Raw genomic sequence first — 17,151 nt, forward strand, 5'->3', positions numbered from 1 at the left:
TGGTATAGATATGATATTAGTGAATGCACATGGAAGTTAGTAAACAATCTTATAAATGTAGTAAAGGCAATGGAGGCTTTTCATTGATGACATCCATCAAAACTAAGATGAAGAATAATAAGTCTTTACCATAAAAGAAACAAGGTCCAAAGAAGATTGTATTCTACCTTCTATCTTTCTTTGTAGCTTCTATATATTTGTGATGCTAAAGAGATAGAGAAGCAATAACTAGTAAATTTAACTTTAGAGCTTTCATTTGTAAACTTATTAGATGAGACATTGTGATTGTCATAACCTTCAAGATGACAAAATTGAGATGAAGTTCCTCAAGAATGACATGTCTTTTTTTGAATACATGGCGACATACAGCGTATTTGATATCACAATCTTAGAAAAGATTCCCAATATTTGGTGAGTTTATTAGAGATAGGAACAACTTCTAATGGTATTCCTAATGTTTTATTTGAAGGAAGTTACGAAGGCCTCAACAATGACTAAATAATAAGGAGGTCTTCTTGTCTTGGTATGGAACACTATCGATGGCTGAGAGGACCTATCAACTATCTTTGAAGAGAACAAAGATCAGAATATGTGACAAATATAATTTGCTGCATCTTGGATTTTCTCAACATATGAAGACCACTCTTTGTAGAACTTGTCCGTAGAAGGGAAGATAATGTCATGGATATACACATGTAAACCAATAATTACCTATATGATTATATAAAAATAGATAAAAATAGATTAATTCCATAATATCTTTTATAGTAGCTTCTTAGAAGCTTTATAGATACTACTTTGACTTTATCTATAATTGACTTTTTAGATTAGAAATATGGTCAACAAGTTTGCCATGTGCCACACATGTTGATAGCTTGAAGAATAAGCTAACTATATGGTATACACATAGAAAACTTATCTTGTAAGCTAAGGCATATGTCCTACAAAGTCAACATATATTAGAGGTCCTATAGAATATCACCACATAGCTTCTAATTAAATAGTATATATAGAAGGAAGAGTGAATTCCACTTCACTCTTGTCAATTCATTTCTTATTTTTGGTCTAGATTTAAGAGTTTCTAGTTTCTTTGTCTTTTGGTAATAGCTATTCAAATTTTTTTTTAATATATATAGTGAGTATAATTAAAAGCTCCAATGATTAGTTATAATTTTTTTTGTAATTTTTAACATATTTTTACTAATTTTAATACTAATATAACTAATTAATAGATTCAAATTAGTTTTTTAGTTAATTATGACTTTGATCATATCTTTAGGTTATTAATTAGATGAATACTTCTAATTAGTAGATTGATTGACTATTTTAAAACTCAAAAGAAGAAATAGTAAATTTAGAAGGTCTATGATTTCTTTTTCTTGAATTACTTTAAATCTTTTTTTAGTAATAAAACTATAATTTTAGAAGAATTTCTATTCTAATTCTTAGAAATTATATCTTAAATTAATCTAAAATCTTAATTTTCAATCCAAAAGCTAATTTCTAATTTGACTATGGTTAGAAAGTTCCTTAAACCTAATTGCTCTATCTTCTTAATTAATTTTGAAGATTTTTAAGCTTAAATTTTATTTTATAATTTGATTGGGTTAAAAATATAAAGTCTAATTGTTAAATTAATGATGATCTTAAAAAGATGGAAACAAGCTAAATTTTTGGTAGAGTTTCTTCTCATAGTGATTTTAATCACTACTTGAAGTTGAAAAAAAGAAAAAAATTATAAAAAATCTCAAATTCAAGGCCAATTTATAATTAGGTTTTGGATTTGCTAAGAGCTCATGCTTAAGGGAGTTTAAATTGAAGAAGGGTGATTATGAAGGCTCTGATGGCAAGAACCCTTGCTGATTTCCAAGTAGGCTAATTAGATTTAGAATTATAATTAAAATTTACAACTAAATTAGTAAATTAATTGATTCTTATGATTTAAAACTCAGATTTGGGCTTGTGAGTAGTTGATCCTAGGATAAAAATATGTTTTAGAGATATTGGTGATGTTAATTTCACCAAAAAGGTGTTAGTTTTCGAGTTCTAGCCATTTCCAGCCTTGAAATCGGATTTGGACTGAGAGTTATTGACGACCCTTGATCTTAGTTAGGAATTTTCCGATTTTAATGGTGGAGATGTGTCCACCACTTTTGGGCATCCCCCTACCTGGTTAAGAGGGCTTGGGTGACCGAGCTCCCTGTCTCTCTCCATCTTCTTGTGGCGAAGCCATGGCAAAATGTTCCCCCATCTTGTGAATGCAAATCTTCTTCTTTAAACTTGTATGGCCTCGGTTTAAACTCACTCAATGTATCTCTATTTATTTTCTTAGATTTTACTCACCCTTAGTTTTGCAACAGCATAAGGCTTGCCTGATTTGAAGTTGTGACAAATCTTTGGCAAGTTTTCAAGGTGGCAGGGGTCTACTACCTTGGTAGTGTAGGAGTGTCGGCTTAAGAAATCTATAACTCGGTGACCTCTGACTCAACTTTGATGTGGATTGTTGAAATGAATGCACTCTTAAGCTTAGTTTACTACAAAATTTAAATCACTAATTCTCAATCTATATCAAATTTTTAATGAATTTTTAAATGCGAAGGGATCTGCTGCCTCGGCAGTGTTGAACAACCAGCTTTGAAAAATTATATCTTAATATTTACTTATATTTTTTTTCTGAAATTTGTTGGAAAAGTAACTCTACTAAGTTTGGTTTTAGGAAAAATTATACTTGTCAATTTTAACCTATTAACTGATTTTTGGTGAATTTTTAATTAGAAAGGGGTCTGCTGCCTAGGCAGTTCAAGTCGCCTTACTTTGAAAACACACATCTCGGGTGTCAAACCTCGGATCACCATGAAATTTGGTATATAAGAGCAAATCTAAGTCAAAATCAACCACAAAAAATTTCAAGTACATAGAAGCTGTGTGGAATTGTTAGAAAATTTTTAACGACAAGGGATCTGCTGCCCTCAACTTGACATACTCTAAGTAAGTTTTCCTTCCCTAATCACCCTCTAATCACATCCCTTAGCACCTAAATTGATATATTATCTTTCATTTGTTTTATTATCATTAATTAATATTATTTAATAATTTCAAAGAACTTTTATCTCACTTTGGAAATTAATCTTAAATTCTTATCTTTCCATCCATTCTTATTCTTTAAAGATAAAATAAAATAAAATAAAATAATCTGATCTTTTAATTTTTTCTTGTTTCTTTTAACTTTAACCTTTTAAATTTTACTTTTAACCTTAATATTTTAACTTTTACTTTTAATCTTCAACTTTGAACTTTTACTTTTAATCTTAATCTTTTATTTTTGTTACTTTTAAACTTTCACTTAACTTTTAATTATTAATTCTAACTTTAATTTTAATTTAATTTTTTAATTTTAATTTTTAATTTTTGAAATCTTCCAACTCTCATCTTTTATCTTAAAAATTCTTAATATCATGTTAGTGCTGAAATTAAATATTTAAGTCTGTTTATTACTCAATTTCTAATTCTAGATGAAGTTTTGTCAAAAAAACTTCATTCATAGATAACTTCCTATATAGAACTCTGATTTACATGATTAATACCACCTTGGAAAGCCCTTGACTAGCACTCTAGCATGGTATTCATTGTTTTTATTTTATTTTATTTTAATTCATAATTTTTAGAGTTTAAATTTGATGGAATAAGTCTTGGAAGGCACTTAATTAAATGAACTACAAATGCTAAAAATTAAATCAGAAAAAGGTGCAACTAACTTGTTGTGTTATTGGATTAATCTTGATTATTACATCATTTTGGTTTTCCTATCTTATAGATGATTTGAATCTTCATATTAATTAATATTAGGCTCTAATATAAGTTATGATCTAATTAAATCAAATTTAAGTGGGGAGAAAAATCCACTCACATACATACTACTTTATTATTATTTTGTCTCTTTTCTTTTAATATAATTTTTTCAAGTTTATGCATCTTCTTCTAGTTCATGTCCTTCACATATCATGACCTTGGAAGAGACTCCCAATGTTTGGTGATTTTATAAGAGATAAGAATAATACTTGATGGTTCTCCAAATGTTTTATTTGAAGGAAGTTAGAAAGGCTTCAACTACAATCAAATAACAAGGTGGTCTTTTTGCCTTGGTATGGAATACTATCAATGGTTGAAAGGACCTATCAACCATCTTCAAAGAAAAAAAAGATCAGAGTATATGGCATATACAATTTGCTGCATCTTAGATTTCATCAATACATAATGACCACATCTTCTGGAACTTGTTCCTAGAAGGGGGATAATATCACAAATATACATATGTATTCTAATAAACACCTATATAATTAGGTAGAAGTAGGTAAAAATAAATAAAAGTAGAATGATTTCATAATATCTTCTTGAGAAGCTTCCTAAAAGCTTCATAGATGCTGATTTGACTTTACATTTGTTTGTAGTTGATTAATAGATTAGAAACTTGATCAACAAGTTAACCATGTATTGATAGCTTACAAAATAAGATAACTATGTGGCGCACATATAGAAAACTTACCTTATAAGTTAAGATATATGTCTTGTAAAGTCAATATGTTTTGGAGGTCCTATAGGACATTGCCATGTAGCTCCTAATTAAGAGTATATATGGAGGTAAGAGTGAAGCCTTATTCACTCTTGTCAACACCTTTCTAGTCTTTAGTCTTGTTGCAAGACTTTCTAGTCTTCTTGTTTTTGGCAATAGCCATTCTAGTTCAATATTATATCATCTTTAAGTGACTTTGTAATCTTTTTTAGTGACATAAGAGTGTATTGAAGATTTCTTTCTTTAAGATTTATGTCCTTGATATATAATGCTTTAGATATTGTGAATTACGTTCTACTAGATCAATATATATATTTTTTAAAATTTTATATTTATTTATCTTATTTTATTTTTATGACATGAAATAAAGAGTTTAATAAGTTAGATTCTAAAGAAGGTAAATTAGATATGATTATTAATGTTCTTGAAGCATTTAAAGTAAGGATAGAAATCTTATCTAAGTAAAGTAAAGAATTTTATATATTCATATATAATAGTTATAGTTTTCATCTACTTTAGCCACTACAATAAATTATTTTAAGATTTCTATCATTGAGGTCTATTTTATTAGAAGATATATGTATTGAATATAATAATTCACTTTCAAAAATAAAAGAAGCAAGAATGAGTCTTGCAAAGAAATTTAATGGAACTTGTTTAAAATTTTGTGGCTTCATAAATTAAGTATGACTTATTTCTTTGTTCCATCCTTAACAATATTTCATAAAAGTATTTTGTATTAGTCTAATAAGAACTTTGCTCTTAAATCAAGCTTTATCTTGGTTTGTTCTATTATTTGAAAAGAATTCTCTTATATTACATAACTTTGAAATATTTTTTATAGTGCTTGAGGAAGCATTTAGTGAACATGACAAGATTCATTTTGAAGTAACTTAGATTTGATATCTTCAATAAAAAATACATTTTATATTGATTTATGCTTAATATTTTGATAATTAATATAATATAAATTAAAGAGATGAGGCATTAATAAGCCAATTTTATTAAAAATTATAAAACAATGTGAATGACGTATTATTTTCTATATTTGATTTTCAATTAATGAATAAAGTTAAAAAAAATACAATAGCTAGCTTTTTTAATATTGGCAAGTTAAATTTTTATTATATATGGCACAACTTTATTTAAAATCTTCTAAATTTCATGATTCTAGCAAATATTTTGAAATTGAAGATACACAAATTAATGTGATTTGCTTCAAATTCTTTTCTAAAAAAAAATAAGCATCAAAGAAAACACGTCTTGTCTATATGATATAGAAAACCTAGCTATAAAGTTGTTGGTTGCCACAAAAAAAGCATCAACATACATATTGGATAAAGAATACATTAATATTACCAATTGCACTATAAGAAAAATAAAAAAGAATATTTAACAACAAAAAAAACTATACAATTAGATTCTTTTACTCTACAAATTAATAAATATCATATATTATTATCTAACCATTCTTATTGCTTTATCATATCAATATGTTTAGGTGGTCAAAAATTTAAAATCCTTACTTTAATAAATTCAAGAGACTTTTTTTGCTTTATTGACTTAGAATTTTTAAAATCCATAAAATTATTATACTTAAGAAACCTAAGGTTGTTTATGTAGAGGTCATATTTGGTCGATATTTATTTTGTAGAAATGTATTTATGAAACTAGTCTATTACAAGAAGTATTTATGAAACTAGTCTATTAGAAGATGTATTCATATGATTTTGTTATTAATCTTTAAAATGGCACATAATAATCTTTTGTTCTAATTTATAACTTATTAAAAACCAAGCTTAGAATATTAAAGAAGTATATTCATAAAAATTTAGCAAAGAAACTTATCCAATATTTTAAATTTCTTGTTGGTGCACTTATATTCTTTATAAAGAAAAAAGATGGATCTTTGTAAATAGGTAAAAACTACTATAGTTTCAACAAAGTGACAATAAAAATTATTATGCTTTATTATTGATATTTGAGCTTCTTCACCAATTGACTCAAAATAATAACTATATTAAACTAGATTTTCATAGAACCTATAATCTAATATGCATTAAAGAAGAAAAAAATAAAATATTTATTTCATATTAAAGAATAGATATTTCTAGTATAATATCATATTTTTTGGCCTTACAAATATGTTAGCTATTTTTTAAGCTTTGATAAATAATATATTCTATAAATTGATGGATTAATTTATTATAAGCTATTTAAAAAATAACTTAATTTATTCTTAGAATTAAAAAAGTATAAAGAATATATTCGCTTTATCTTATAAAAGTTACAAGATAGTAGACTATACATCAAATTGGAGAAATGTATATTTTATGAATCTCAAGTAGAATTGTTTTGCTATATTATAGTGAATGAAGGCTTAATAATAGATCTAAAAGAGATTAAAATCTTAAAAATTATAAATCCTGAAATATTTAAATAATATCTAATTTTATTTTAAATTTAAAAACTTCTATAAGATCTTTATCAAAAATTATTTTTAAATAGCTATTCTACTTATATAATTGATATACAAAGAAAAATTCAAATATAAATCAAAAGTTCAAAAACTATTTAAATACTTGTTAACATCATTCACTATAATCTTTTTATTGATTTATCCAAGCTATTTAAAGCTATTTTTTATGAAAAATAATGCTTCAAAATTTGTATTGAAAATATTATTATTATATATTTGAAAAAAAGAAAGAAAATATCTAATTTCATTCTATTTCAAAATATTTTTAATTAAACAAATAAATTACAAGATTTACAATAAAAAAACCTTTTTGCTATTGTGGATTTTTTTAAAGAATAGTGTCATTTTCTTGAAGATACTTTACATTCAATAGCTATGTGTGTAGATCATAAAAACCTTAAATATTTTGTATCAAGTTAGATTTTAAAATTATTGTCAAATTTATTAGAGCATGTTTTTATCTTATTTTGATTTGATTATAATATATCAACTTAAGAAGTAGTAAAGTTTGTAAAATATTTTATTGAAATAATTATATCTTATGCTAAAAGAAAGAGAGGCAATATATAACTAACAATAGACAACACTCTTAAAACCTAAGAAATTTGTGTTTAAGCATCTTTTATATTAATTATGGTGGTTTATTTATTTTTTAGTTAAGTTTGTACAACCTTGACTATAGTTCTTTTTATTTTTTATGTTAAATATTATTTAAGTGAAATCTAAAATTATTCAAATAAATTTAAGTTTAAAAAATTATATTAAAAAAATATTTATATATTTGAAAATAACTATTATGCCTTTGTATTCTATGAATACATCATGACTTTCTAGCTACAAGATATTTTAGATTCAACAAGACATTGGAATTCTTTTCTAGAGACATGATTTTGACTTTTTCAACTTCTATTAAAAAAAGACCATTATTAGTGAAAAAATAGTCAAATTCTTCATTGATAATCTCTATCAATATCATAGATTGTCAAATAATATTATATGAGATTGATGACTACAATTTGTATTAAAGTTGTAGAAGTTACTTTTTTGAAAAATTAAGTAGATATTAAGCCTTTTTTAGTATTTTATCCATAAATTGATGCTCAAATAAAGTAAATTAATCAAATTATAAAATAATATTTAAAATATACTCTCAATTATTAAAAAAAAAATTAGACATCTTATTTTTCTATAGCAAAGTTTGCCTACAACAACATGGTATATGCATCTATTTAACAGACTTTATTTTATTCTAATCATGGTTTCTATTCAATATAAGACATATTTTTTGCTAATAGATTTAAAAATTTGACAAAAAAATGACATTACAAGTTAAACAATTGATATTTAATCTATTTTAAAGCTTCAATTAGAAAAAATTCAAATACTATTACAAACATACATATTTATTCTAGTAATTACCTATATGATTAAGTAGAAGTAGATAAAAATAAATAAAAATAGATTAATTTCATAACAACTTTTAGATAAGCTTCTTAAAAGCTTTATAGAGACAATTTTGAATTTATACATGTTTATAGTTGATTTTTAGGTTAAAAACTTAATCAACAAATTAGCCACATGTCACACATGGGGATAGCTTATAGAACAAGCTAACTATGTACCATACATATAGAAAACTTACTTTGTAAGTTAAGATATGTGGCTTGTAAAGTCAACACATAATATAAGTCCTACAAAATGTTACTACATAGCTCTTAAGTTAATAGTATATATAAAGATAAAAATGAAATCTTCTTTATTCTTATCAATTTATTTCTTATTCTAATCTACATTCAAGAATCTGTAGTTTTTTTGTCTTTTGACAAAGATATTTTAGTTTTTTTTAATATATATGTTTTTTTACTTCTATTTTTTATATTTCTTTGAGAAAAGTCTCACTTAATTATTTGCTTTCATTGAGTTTCTATCCTTAATAGATTGATAAGAATATATTTATAATATCAAAGCTTTGTCTTTTTTTGATTAAGAATGAATTATTATTTTTTCATAATAAGATATAAGTGTATTAAAAATTATAGGTTATTCTCTTCTAAATTAATATTTTCTTTAATATTTTTTTTGTTCTTAAGTCCTCTCTTCTATTTTTCTTGAGTGATATTACACATCTTCCATCTTCTAAGTATTATCATGGTAGAGCTTTTTGAAATAAAGAGTGCAATGGTATAAATTTAAGAACAATTGAGGGAGTTAATGTTTGACATGTATCAACTCAATTTACTACCACAAGGAACAATAAGAATAGAAAGGAGCAAAGATATAGAGATGATTGGAGCTACTTTAATATCTATATCAAATCATGTCCCTTTTCTTATGATAGAATACTCTTTCAATATTAGAAAACCAAGGATTATATTGTTTAAGAAGTTTAATGGCATAAGATCCAAGTTTTGAGGATTTATCAATCAAATACAACTTGTGATTGAACTTCAACTCCAAAAGTATCTAATTCTAACATCACAAGTTAGATTCATTGATATACTTCTTTCAAGTTTACTATTATCATGGTTTTTCATCTTTTCTTAAATGATAAGATCAAATATTAGATAATATAGAGGCTTTTTGGAAAATTTTTGATCCATGTATGGAAAACATAATGCAATTTTGTATTGCAACTAATAAGATCCATATTTTATAATAAAACAATCAATTACTAACATTATATGCTTTATAATTTTGACAACTTGCAACTAGTATTAAGAATGATGATGTTGTATTTATTAGCCAATTTCTCTATAAATTAAAAAATGAGGTAAAAAAATTGATACTCAACTTATTTAATCCTTAAACATTGAGTCAAGAAATTAACTTTACTATGAAGTGTGACAATTGACTTTTTAAATTTTGATCCGAGAATTGCATAAGTGTACTTCAATATTATTGTAATTCAATGACAAAATCAACATCTTTTTAATATATATATTTAAAAATAGAAGATATGCAAATTGATGCAATATATTTTAAATTTCTTTTTAAGCAAAAAAAGACTTATTGTTGTCAGGAAGGATTATACTTATATTGTGGAGAATCTAAACACATTATTCAACATTATTAAAAGAAGCAATTCAACTACAAAATGAAGAGTATGGCTATTAAAGAAGATAGTATATCAAAAGACAAGTTTGTCTAGCTACAATATGAATTATACAGCTGAAACTTTATAACTTTTTATTATACACCTAGTGAAGGTCCTATTCAAAATCATTTTTTTTTTTTATAATAAATATTATTTTAGGACCTATACATTACAAAGCCTCTATTCTATTAGATTCAATAGCCTAAGTATATTTCTTGGATGAAGAATTTGTTAAAAGACATAGCATATCTTTAGTGAAGAAAATCAAACCCATTCTCATAAAAGTCAAAGATGGTCGTCTATTATCTTCAAGAGATGTTACTTATGAAATCCTTCATATAAAAGAAACAACTAATGGTCATAGTAAATTTGTAATATTTAATATCATTAGATCTCCCTCTAATCCAATCATTTTAAATTTATCATAGTTAAAAAAATATATCCTAAAATAGATTGAATTTCTCGTAGTCTTGACTTTTTTGAAAGTACAATTAAGAGAATAATTAATCAAGTAGAAAGTTATAAGTCTAGTACAACTAAACCTATATTTGTAGGTATAAGAGCTTTCTTATATATTGCAAAAGAAGGATTATCTTATGTCATTTATGCCACACATGTTTCTAATAGTGAAAAGACTTCAAATAGCATTCTAAGTCAGTGTTAAGTTTTTTAAGATGTATTTGAAAAGAAGAATGTAAATATTCTTTCAAAAAATTGTTCCCATGATTGCTCAATTGACCTTCAAAAAGGAACTCAACCACCATTTGGATCAATCTATAATTTATCAAAAAATGAGGTAGCTAAATTTTAAAAATATATTAAAGAAAATTTGGCTAAGAACTTCATACATCATTTCAAATCTCCAAAAAAAGCTCCAATTTTATTTATAAAGAAAAAAAATTGATCATTATGGATGTGTATCGATTATCAAGGATTCAACAAAATCACCATCAAGAACAAAGAACCGTTGTGGTAATGTAGTATGACCATATAGTAAAAATATAATCAAAAATAAATTTTTAATTAATATCTAATTATTTTGGTTCAATAATAATTCAAGATATTTAAATATGGCTTTTATAAAAGCCTCTCAATTTATTTTCTTGTCTTAATAGTTAGTAGGTTAAAGGTTGGTTAGTAATTTTACCTTCTAGACTATAGAGAGTCTTTTACTGCCTTAAAAAGACCATAAATTGATAAAATCGGATTAGAAGAGGTAAATAATTAGCATGGTTTATACGAGGATTAAGTTGAGAATAGGATTGGACTAAAAAATCCCTAAGATAGATTAGATTGATACCTGGAAGTTGTCCATTTATGAGATAGGGTCGAAATTAGATCTCTAGCCACAAAAACAGTGACCTAGGGTAAAATAGGATTTTATTTGAAGATCAAAGATTAGAATTGAAGACCTAGCTTGGAACTTGTTCTAAAGACATAAAGCTTATTATTATAGGATTTTTTTATATTTAGTAATTACTATTTAAAGTTAAGATTTGTATTAAAAATTTGAAATTTATGTAATATAATTAGGGCTAGCACTCTCAGCTAGTTTGTAAAATTGGTATCACATCTACAATTCAAAATTTAATAGTGCTTGATCAATTAGATTTATTACCTTTAGATAAAAATTTATAAAAATCTACTAGTGCAGTGTCATGTTGTAACATGATTTTATGGTAAAAGATGATAATATGGATCTTATTATAGAAGAGCCAAGTTAAAAGATAAAATAGAAAAACATGGATAAAAGATAGGAAGGTAATAAAACTTTTAGTAGTAGTACTGCCTTTTCACAAAAGTGACTTTTATTTACTTTATAAGGCCATAAATAAGGCAAAATAAAGTAGATTGAAAAAATAAATAATATAAATATCTTTAGGAAGAAGTTAAGAGTAAATTCTAGCAAAAATTACCTAGAAAAATTAGATATTGATACCCAAGGACGGCCAATTATCAACTTGGGTCGAAATCAGACCTTGAGGCACAAAACTGAGCACCTACAACAACTTGAGGGTTTTTTTTGCAGATTGGAGAGTGGGATTTGATAGCAAACTAGATAAGGTCTCTATGAGCATTAGTTTTGGGTGATTTAAAGTTATTATGACTTTGTAAGAGCTTTACAAAGTCAAGATTATTTTTAGATGACTTGAGTTTTGTGAAATAAAATAGGATTGACGTTTCTAGTGATTTCAATAGTTTTATAACAAATCTACGAGTGAAATTTTGTGGATTAATGGTCATAGTTGTGCTTATATGTGTTGTGAATCTTAGCTCGATCTAATAGTTGAATTGAGGGTTATTGAGGTTTAAGAGGTTCAAGGTCTCAAAAAGTAGAATTTTAGGTCTAGTGAGGATTTTTAAGATTTCTTGTAATCTTCTAGTTGGATTGGAGTGAAATTTATGTGAGAAGATATTAGACTTATTTTTCTATATGTATGAGAATTTTAAGATCAATCGAATGGTTTTTATGAGAGACATTCACTCTAAGAGATTGGTATCAAGGTCAAAAAAGGAGGCTGGCCAATATCCAAGCACTTTTTTGAGGCTATCGTCTATTTGGTAATTCTAATCTTTTTTAAATTTTTTTGTACTTGTTTCATTAAAATTGTTAAAAAGCATGAAAATTTTGAGTTAAGATCAATGGTTCATTCATTAGTAATTGAGATATAAATCTATTGTAGGAATTACTAGGATTTGATTTAAGGTTTAGTATTTGGTTTAGGATTTGGTTAGAGTGTGATTTAAGATTAGGGTTTGGTTTAAGGTTTAGGATTTAGTGAGGGTTTGATTTAGGATTAGGATTTGGTTAGGATTTGGTTTAGGATTTAGGATTTGGTTTAGGATTAGTTAGGATTTGATTTGGGATTTAGGATTTGGTTTAGGATTAGTTAGGATTTGATTTAGGATTTAGGATTTGATTAGGATTTGATTTAGGATTTAGGGCTTGGTTTAGGATTTAAGGTTTGGTTAGGATTTGGTCAAGATTTGATTTAGGATTTAGGATTTTATTTGAGTTTGTTTAGGATTTAAGATTTAGTTAGTTTTTGGCCTAAAGTTTGAATGAAGTCCAATAGAATTTCAACTAGGATTAAATTAAGATTGAATTGAGATGTATTTGAGATATATTTATAATCATCTTAATATTTCATTAAAATTTCTTATTATTTCTTTAGAATTCCTGTGAGGTTTCTCTGAATTTTATTAAAGTTTGTTTAGCATTGTTAGTGTTTTATTAGAATTAGGATTTTGTTATTGTAATTTCTATTCTACCTTCCACAACTAAGTGCCTGGAGCATTCTCAAGCAAGACTTCACATATTACAACAGCAGTTGAAAGATATCTAGGTTTTGGTACAAGAAGGTAGCAAAAGTTAGCACTTTGGGGTTGGATAGGATTTCTATGATATCTAAAGATCTACTAATTGGATCAATATGAAATTTGGTATTACATTAGAAAAATTCAAGACCAAGATATATACCAATTTTGAATTGAAGTTAATAGTTGGAGAAGAAGAAAACATTATTAGAATATTTGCATCAACTTTCAAGTTGGCAGCCAAGTAACATTAGTGTGGTATTTGGGCATTTTTTCACAATTTGTAAGTTGGATTGGAATGAATTCTTTTTGAACATATAAAAGACTTATAGTGGCATTTGTATGCAAAATTTTGCTTCATATGGATAGTTAGATTAGGAGCTACAACTTGCTAAAGCTTATTGATTAGGATTAAGGTTCGCAAAAAAATTTCAAAATTACTTAATTATAAAAGTAATAAGGCAATTGGAATTTATTTATATTTAAAATTACTAAAAAGAGTATTTTTGAATATTTGAAATTACTAAAAAGAGTGTTTTTAAATAATATTTTTATAATATGTTTCACCCTTATAAGAAGAATGCAATTTAAATTTTAAGAATTTTTAAATGATTTTATTGTCTATTACCTAGACAACATCTTAATTTATTTTAAGAATACAAAAGAATATGAATTTTATGTTTGTCATGTATTACAAAAACTAAGAGATGTGGAATTCTATGCCAAGATAGAAAAGTATATATTTTACATTATTCAAGTCGATTTTTTAGGATATGTCATTTTAAATGATGGACTTATGATGGATTCTAAGAAAGTTCAAACTATTATACATTAGAAGATCCAAAAAATAGTAAGAAATATCAAATGTTTTTTAAGATTTATCTCTTACACATTTGACTTATAAAGGCAATCTTTAATGGAATCAAGAAGCAAAAAAAACATTTAAAGCTTTGAAGACAACATTTATTTTTACACCAAACATGTATTAATTGACTATTCTAAGATATTTTTTATAGAAACATATGCTTTAGACTTTATTTTAGTTCTTGTATTATTACAAATAGAAATAGATGATAAATCTCACTTAATAGTTTATTATTTAAAAAAAAATTAGTAACTAAGATCAATTACAAGATTTATGACAAAGAACTTTTTATAATTATGGACTAGTTTCAAGAATGGCACCATCATATAAAAGACGTCTTTAATCTAGTCATTGTTTATATGAACTACAAGAATCTTAAATATTTTATATCAATACTTATTTTGAATCATTACAAAGCTCATTGAAACATATCTTTATCAAGATTTAATTTTAAGATTACTTATCATTCCAAAAAATAATAAGGTTTTTAAGACGCCTTTTTTAGATGTTCTTATTTTGCACCAAAAGAAAGAAAAACATCTTTTAATTAACAAAGAACAATTTTCTTGAAGCTGGAGCATTTTCAACTTTGAGCAATAAAATCAACATTGATTGTTGATTCAAACTTTATCAAACAAATTCAATGAAGTATGTCCTTTGATCTTCTTGTTGATGATATCAAAAATCCTTCTTTTAAGTCTCGCAATACTTTAAAATTCAAGTTCAAAAACAACCTATTCTATTTCAAAGGATGTCTATATATTCCAAAAAAAGAAGCATGTTTATATATTCTTTAAAAATATCATGACTTTTCAATAGTCAGATATTTTAAATACAATAAGACTTTAGAGCTTATATTTAGAGATTTTTAATAGCCACATAGATAAAAGACAATGAAAGACTTTGTCCAATCATGTGACATTTGTTCAAGGTCAAAAATTCCTTGTCATTGATCCTATGGACTTCTCTAACCATTGCCCATACTCAAACAACTATTGTATTCTATTTCTATAGATTTTATCATGGATCTTTTAGTCTTAGGCTTGTATGATTCTATATTTGTAATAGCAGATCATTTTACCAACATGGCATATTTTGTACCATATATAAAATCTATCATAGGTGAAAAAAAAACTAAGATTTTTTTTGAAAATATCTATCACTATCATGGATTATCCAAGGATATTATATCAGATAGGGAGACTCAATTTATATCAAGATTTTAAAGAATTCTTTTTAAGATTTTAAAGGTAGATGTAAAGTTATCTTCGGCCATTTATCTTCAAATTATTAGATAGATAGAGCATGTTAATCAAGTTTTGAAGTAGTATTTGAAGTGTACCATCAATTATCAATAAGAAGATTAGACGACTCTTTTGCTATTCGCAAAATTTACCTATAATAACATGATATATTCTTCTACTTATCAAACATTTTTTTTTGTTAATTATGGTTATCATCCATGACTTGATACTTTTGATTTTTCAAGTGTTAATAATTTTATCGCAAAAGATTTGGCAAAATGTCTCTTTTTGAATCATACAAGACAATAAACATATAAAAAAAAAACATGTGCTACTTCCTACTATAAAAGTGAATAATGAAGAATTTGAGGTAGAAGAAGTCTTAGACTCAAAATGACACAAAAATAGGTTAGAGTATCTTATTTATTGGCATAGATATGATATTAGTGAAAGCACATGGGAGTGACTAAAGAATCTTATAAATGCAGCAAAGAAAGTAGAAACTTTTTATTAATGACATCCATCAAAATCTAGATAAAAAATATTAAATCTTTGCTATAAAAGAAAAAAGATCAAAAAAATATATATTCTAATTTTTATCCTTGTTTATAGCTTTTATATATATTATGGAACTAAAGAAATAAAGAATCAACAACCAATAGATTCAACTCAAGAGCTATCATTTGTTGACTTACCAAAAGAGACATTACAATTGTCTCAACCTTCAAAACAATATAATTAAGATGAAGATCCTCAAGAATGACATATTCTTTCTTAAATAGATAGTGATACAATATGTTTGGTAAAACAACCTTGGAAGGAACTTTTGATGTTTGGTGATTTCATTAGAAATAGGAACAACTTCTCATGGTATTCCAAATATTTTATTTGAAGGAAGTTATCATGGCCTAAATAACAATCAAATAACAAGGTGTTCTTCTTGCTTTGATATGAGATATTATTAATGGATGAAAGGACCTATCAACCAACTTCAAAAAAATAAAGATTAGAATATGTGACAAACATAATTTGTCGCATCTTAGATTTCATCAATATATGATGACCGCATCTTATGGAACTTGTCTCTAAAAAGAGAAATAATATTATGAACATACTATCACAAACATACATATTTATTCTAATAATTACTTATATAATTAGGTAGAAGTAGATAAAAATAAATAAATAAATAAATAATCATAATATCTTCTAAAAAAGCTTTTTAACAGATTTATAGATATGGTTTTGACTTTATTAGTATTTATAGTTGATTTTTACATTAGAAAATTAGTCAACAAATTAGTCATGTATCACACATGTGGATAACTCATGAAACAAATTAACTATGTGGCACACATATAGAAAACTTGCCTTGCAAGTTAAAACATATGGCTTATAAAGTCAATATATGTTGGAGGTCCTATAGAACATTACTACATAGCTTTTAAGTAGATAGTATATATAGAGGCAAGAATGAAGCCTTCTTCACTCTTGTCAACTTCTTTCTTACTTTAGTCTAAATTTAAGAGTCTTTAGTTTTCTTATCTTTTGATAAAAGTCATTCCAATTTTTTATATATAT

The sequence above is a fragment of the Physcomitrium patens genome, chromosome 26 (genome assembly GCF_059467195.1).
Source record: "Physcomitrium patens ecotype Gransden chromosome 26, ASM5946719v1, whole genome shotgun sequence".
Classification (NCBI taxonomy): Eukaryota; Viridiplantae; Streptophyta; class Bryopsida; order Funariales; family Funariaceae; genus Physcomitrium; species Physcomitrium patens.